This window comes from Vulpes vulpes, unplaced genomic scaffold (genome assembly GCF_048418805.1).
Source record: "Vulpes vulpes isolate BD-2025 unplaced genomic scaffold, VulVul3 Bu000000627, whole genome shotgun sequence".
Taxonomy (NCBI): Eukaryota; Metazoa; Chordata; class Mammalia; order Carnivora; family Canidae; genus Vulpes; species Vulpes vulpes.
The window spans coordinates 997,834-1,004,424 of NW_027325667.1; the positions used below are offsets into that span (position 1 = coordinate 997,834).

Below are 6,591 nucleotides of genomic sequence, written 5' to 3' on the forward strand. Positions count from 1 at the left end.
TATGAGAGTCAGACAAAGAGAGAGAGAGAGAGAGGCAGAGACATAGGCAGAGGGAGAAGGAGGCTCCATGCACCGGGAGCCTGACATGGGATTCGATCCCGGGTCTCCAGGATTGGGCCCTGGACCAAAGGCAGGTGCTAAACCGCTGCACCACCCAGGGATCCCAATTAGTGTTTTTAGATTAGAAGTAGGGTGTAAGGGATTTTGGTGTTGCACTTAGAAAAGGTTAACTGGATGGTAAAAAACTGAAATATTCATAAACATCATATTTCAGGAGCTATCTTCCCCTTAAAAGGCATACTCTGTTAAGGTCAGTTAGTAGTTCTTACTACCTCTGTTGTTACCTAAATTTAATGTACCCTGATGGCCCCAGGCTTTCACTTGATGATCAGGTGTGGATTGACCTTTAGAAACCACAGCTTTATGCAATGATTTGGTTTCTTATAGATCAATATTAGCTTCTGTTTCTATATAACTTTGAGGTACCTCTTTGAGGGATCCCAGGACTAGGTGAGGCTTCATGTATGATGACAAGGCAGTCTAATTAGGGTACTCTTATATTACCTAAAGTTACAAATTTAGGTTGTAATTGTAGGGACTGCTATGAAAAAAAAAAGAAAGAAAGAAAAGAAAAGAAAAAAAAACTAGCAAACAAAATCCTTGAGGAAACTGAGATTCTAGCTTTCTAGCTTGTAAAACTACTATTTCAATATTTCTGTGCATATCCGTTCTAAAAATAAACTCAAGTCAGCATAGTAAGGCCCTGTCATTCACAAGCATGGTAAATTGAAGAGATTCAAAAGAGAAAAGGCATAGTTCTTTACCTCAAGTTTTCAAAAATTTGGGTTTTTCTTTGTTCTTGGTAGCTCCTTGATTGGATTTCGACACTAAGTTTCTGGCCTTGTTTAAAAACAAAGCAAAAAGACAAAAAATTGGAGAAAAAGGGAAAGAAAGAAAAGAGGAAGAAGAAAAGAAAAGGAGAGAGGGAGGAAGAAAGGGAAGGAAATAGAAGAAAGGAAAAAATTAAAAACAAGTAAGAGGTGTATTCACATATACCTGAAAGTTGGTTGTGCTTGCAGAAAAGACAGGTGATAAAATATACTCCAAGTACATCTGCTTAATTTTGAGCACAGCATAAAGAATAGACTTCTCTAGTTATTTAGTGATGAGCTTAATAAGAAAATGCATTGTTTACTTGCACAATAAAGTTTTAATAACTTAGGAGAGTGTACTGGTAATTTAGAGAAAAAGCAAATCTCATTAAAATCTGTTTTTAATAGAATTATCATGTACTTAAAATTAGATGATAGATTATCATCTTCACTAGTTTTGTTTTAAGTAAGAATTGTATACAACCAAAATATCAGTGAAATTTATTCTCGGAGACCATAGGAAAACCAAGTCAATATCTCCATAGCTACATCATATTGATCATTCATTTGATTTAGGGAGAAAGAAGACAAATATGTTAGTGAAAGAGAGACAAATGAGTAGTATGCCTGGCTAATTCCTGACTCATTTACAAGGGAAGCTAATGCAACTCTCTTACTTATTTATGGGAAATGTGATAGATCTGCTTGTATAATTTATGCCTTCTCTTAGACTTTATGTACCCCACTAATTGTCTCCCTTTCTTTTCTACACTTTTTGCTTAGGTATTTGGTACGATTGCACTTTTGGAAATTTGTTTGTTTTTGATTTGTTTTGTTTTAGGGTGTTACTATCAATCTTTCACATATATCTAAACAGCATGCCTATGAATAAAATCTCATTTTTAGTCTTAATATTTGAAAATTACTTGAGAGGTAATATAAGGAAAAAGTTAAATATTCACCCATATATGTCACTATGGTTTTAACATTTTACTTAAAATTGCATAATCGAAGCCTATCACTATATTTTGCTCCAAAGTGTTAAAAATAGCAAATTGATTGTTTTAAATGGATTTTTCTTTATCTTGGAACTTTGGTGCAATAAATTATTTTATGAAATGTTAATTTGGACTGGAATTGTAAATCACAGTTTTCTGAGTTAAATACATTTTAAAACTTTAGTTTTAAATTTCAGGATGCATGAATAATATTCTAAAGTTTCTGGTATTAACATACACACACACAACTCTTGAAACTTTATAGACATCAAAAGTATGCTTTAAAAAATTTAAATGTAAATAAGTTCAAAATATATAGATTGAATCCCTTTGAAATACATTTGTGTTTAAAATTTAATATGAGTAATACGTAGTTTGAATGTGTCTTGGGTTTGCCTAGTACAAACATTTGAATTATCTTATTGAACTGAACTTAGCGCTTGTAACTAGGAAAGAATATGCAAATATAACTTCTAAATCCATTGAAATAAATGCACAGTTAGCACAAATTTCTAAGAAATTCACATGAAATATAATTTATATTTTTGGTGAAGGTTACCTACACCAGTGCTTCTCAAACTTTATTGTACATATATGATTTGCCTGGAGAATTTGATAAAAACAGAATCTAATTTAGAATGTGTGAGATAGGACCTGATAGTCTGCATTTCTAAGGTGCCTCCTAGGTCTTGATGCCACTGATGTTCCATAAACCATGCTTTGGGTGGCAAGAATATTGTTCAGAGACCACAGTAGAGAGGTATTTTTTATTCTTTGTCTTAAGACTTCAAGAAAAATGTTTCTTTTGCATGATCTGATATGTGGAGTATATATTCTGAATCCTTCCTTCTAGACTTCAATTCAGAAAGTTTTAGAGATGGCATCCTTTGAAAGTCTAGAAGCAATGTACATGCATGGAGAAAATGCCCATGTCTATACTTTTCAAGACCAAAAACAAGATAACAAAGTAGAGGCAAAAAGTGTAGAGTTAATCTGATGATAGATTTTGAATTTAGGAGGCAATTGACCAGCATAATTAAAATAGCTGTCAGACATGGGCACAGGTTTCAACTTCAAGTATATTTAAGCAAAGTGTAAACATTAAGAGAGTCATGGTAGTGGTTCCAGCCATATTAGAAATAAATTTTAGCAGTACCTCAGCAGAACTAAACTTGACAGGGAGACAGAACAGGCTTTGAAATTTTATGTTTTTAGTTATTCACAATCATAATTATTCTTAGGTCACACAATCATTTTAATAGGTATGTTAAGTATGAAGTGATTGTTGGATATTGTTACATCTTATTAAGATATAAGATTTTTGTATTTTTTGCTTTGTCATTTGATTTAATGAAGATACTAAATATAGAAAGATCTTAATACAAAGATTCTTGTTAAGAATGATGAGAATTTTCCACTTATGATACCTAACCAAAAATAATGCGTTCAATAAATTTAACTGAATTATAGTTCTATATTTACATTTATTGATTGTTCAAGTTAACCAAGACATACTGGGCCCTTTTGCCAGAATTCACAGACCTGTGCTATGAAACAAAAGAAATAGTTTGTCTAAATTAAGCATTTAAGCAAGTATTTTTTTCTTTTTTTAAAGATTTTATTTATTTGACAGAGAGAGCAAGCGAGAGAGCAAGAGAGCAAGCATGAGTGGTGGGGAGGAGGATAGAGGGGACATGGGGCTCAATGCTGGGATCATGACCTGAGCAGAAGGCAGACACTTAACCAACTGAGCCACTTAGGCATCCTGCATTGTATTTTCTTCTAATATGACTGGATTTAAAGAGATCCTATATATTATATGAGTAGGGACTAATAAAACTTCTGGTGTATAAGAAATATTTAGCATAACATAAATATTGTTACTTAGGACTATAGTTAGGTTTTATTAAAAAATTTGGAAATAAGTGAAGTATAATAGTTCTTTGAGACATTAACTGTGACATTAACACAATAGAGCAAAGCAGGAGTATTCGGGTCATTGGAAGGGGAAAGAATACTTACCAGGTCTATGTGACCTAATTGTGACCTGAGTAAATTATTACTAACAACTGGTAAAAGAATGGATGGTCATATGGGGAGTTGATCAGTGGCAAAAACTTGATAAAGGAGAATAACAGGTTTTTTTTTTTTTTTTTTACAATAGCGATAAATAGAATTTATTTTGTACAACTGTTACCAACATACACACAGCCACGGGGTCTTCCAAAATGGGTGTTGGGGCCGGAAGGCTGGCCTTTGGCATGGTGCCTAAAAAGTGTGGACAGACACACACAAGGATGTGGACTCACAGCAGCTGTGCCTGGCTGCCCCCTCCATGGGAGTTGGGGGAGGGCGCAGCGGCGAGGCCCGTAACTCTAGGCCAGCTGAGACCCCTCGACCTGGAGTGCCCAGAGCATGGGATGGCAGGGGTTAAGCTGGGTGCTGGCTGAGAAGCCAGGGAGGCCCCCTTCCCCCTAAGGGGGGCACTTGTCTGTCAGGTGGAGGCAGTAGACAGGGCATCGGCAGGTCTGTGGTGAGCTTGAGGGTCCACGAGGGGTAACGGGCATAGCCAGCTCCCAGCCCCTCAGCCCAGCCCCAGGGAACCCAAGAAGCAAGGGTGGGCAAGGGGGGCCCCCTAGGAGGAAAACCTCCCATTCTGGGGCAGGTGCATGGAATCACAGTCTTCAGTGACCTCTGAAATAATCTCGTCCATTTGCAGCAGAGGTGTCCAGAGAGGGACAGTGACTTGCCAACGGTCACAGAGCGGAAACCAAATTGGAAGCCAGGACTCAGGATTCCCAGCCCAGTGCTCATTCCACCATTTTCACATCTCACTGCCTCCACCGTAGGCTCTGTACGCACTGAGATATCTCAAACTTCCCCTCCCACCTTGCTCCCCATGAGTCCAGAGGGGTACCGGGGTGTGATGAAGGGCCCGGAGTGGGGGCAAGCCAGGCTGGAGTTCTGCTTCAACGGAACACTGCCTGCCCCAGCCTCGGGGGTGGGGATGATGCCAGCAGCTTCCCCCTCCCAGGTCTGGATGGCTCCGCCCTGCAGAGACAGCCCAGATGGGTGGCCAAGGTGGGGGCAGGGGGCAGCCCACAGGCTGGCGCTGGCCTTGGGGGCAGAGGTCCTAGCCACCTGGACTTGACATGGCATCTTCACCTTGTGCTTCTGGGGCCTCATCTGCTCAGTTTCTCCTTCAGAGAGGGGGCCTGGCTAACAGCCCAGCTGGGGTGTGTGCTGTTCAGATGCTTCCAGCTGGATCTTGATCTCGGGACACGCAGGGTCCCCCAACTTGCCGGCGTCGGGATGGGGTGACCGCGAGGGGCCTGGGGAGCTGCCCCCACTTGTGGTGCTGACACTGTCCTCCAGCCACGTGCTATAGATGAAGGAGTCCCGCTTGTGGGGCGTCCCCGAGGACGAGACGCTCTCCAGGCCTGTGTCGTCCGCGTCCACGCCCTCGGTCTCCTCCACCACGCTGGCGAAGCTGCTGGCACTGGACGAGGAGCGGGAGAAGTCCTTCAGCACCTCCGCTCTCTGGGCCGCAGTCTCCGCTCTGTTCTTGGTCGTGGGCATCTCTGGGGAGCTCTGAGTGGATGAGTTCTCCGACTTGGGCTCTTGTGAGACGTGCCCGCTGTCTGGGGTCTTCTGGCCGGCGGGGGGACTCTCCCTTTTCTCCTGCACCTCCTGTATATTCTCGATACCGATGGCGCTGCTGCGGCGGGAGCCAAACGGGCCCGACTTCTTTCTCGTGGGGCTCTTTCCAGGGACGATCAGTGATATTCCAGCTGCCTTGGCCAGGTCGGGGTTGTTGGGGGCAAAGCTCCCGCTGTGGCTGGTGGACACGGTGTTGGGCTTCTTGTTGCTTAGTCCCATGGCATCCATGGACTGGCTGCGGCTCCGGATGACCCGCTTAAAGGACTCGAAGAAGCCGCCGCCGCCGCCGCCGCCGTTCTCCATCTTGTCCTCGTCACCGCCCAGGCCCAAAACGGACAGACAGGGAGGTGCAGGCAGTTGAAGGGAAGAAGCTGGCAGAGTCCTGGGGTGCAACGTTTATGGAGTCATCTGCTCGAGAGAATCAGCTTACCCGAGGCATCTTCACCAAAGTCATACAGGAGATTGCCCGGGTAGAGAATTCCTATGGGCAAGAGCGCCGCTGCCGGCTCATGTGAGCCCTCAGGCTTTGGGTAGCTGCCTTGATTCTGCCCCTGGCACTTGCCAGGCTCCAGCGGGTGTAGGCCCTTAGGACTTCACGGGTATGGTTGCCAGCTGTGTCCCCAGTCCTCTGGTCGCACAGTGTGGTACCCTCATGTTTGCACACTTTTCCAGGCTCCAGTGGCCTGGTTGTCAATGTTTACAATGGGGCAAGGATGTCTCATGGGCACTGGCCTCTAGTCCTCTGTTTTTGCTAAATGAATTGTTGTAACCTGCAAGATTGGCATATGAGTCCTAAGCATTGTTTATTTAGGACTCAGTCTTCTGTGCAGGTTTTGGGTGTTGGCTGGGTGAAGGGAGCTGGGGACTCCTGAAGTGGAGCTGGCTCCCTAGTGTGACAATGTATATATGCAAATAAACTGAGAAATCTTAAAAAAAAAAAAAAAAAACCATCATGGACGGCTGTGGATGTGCAGCTCCTCGTAGAGCGTCTCCAGGAGGGCGGCCCGGGTCTGCTCCTGCGGGCCAGGTGGAGGCCGCCAGGTGGAGGCCGCCAGGCGGAG

At 43.1% G+C, this 6,591-nt stretch overlaps 1 pseudogene; it reads right to left on the reverse strand.

Moving 5' to 3' along the window:
- Positions 1-4,031: 4,031 nt before the first annotated feature.
- Positions 4,032-5,854, reverse strand: LOC140596385 (rap1 GTPase-activating protein 1 pseudogene; annotated as a pseudogene).
- Between the last annotated feature and the right edge of the window lie 737 nt (positions 5,855-6,591).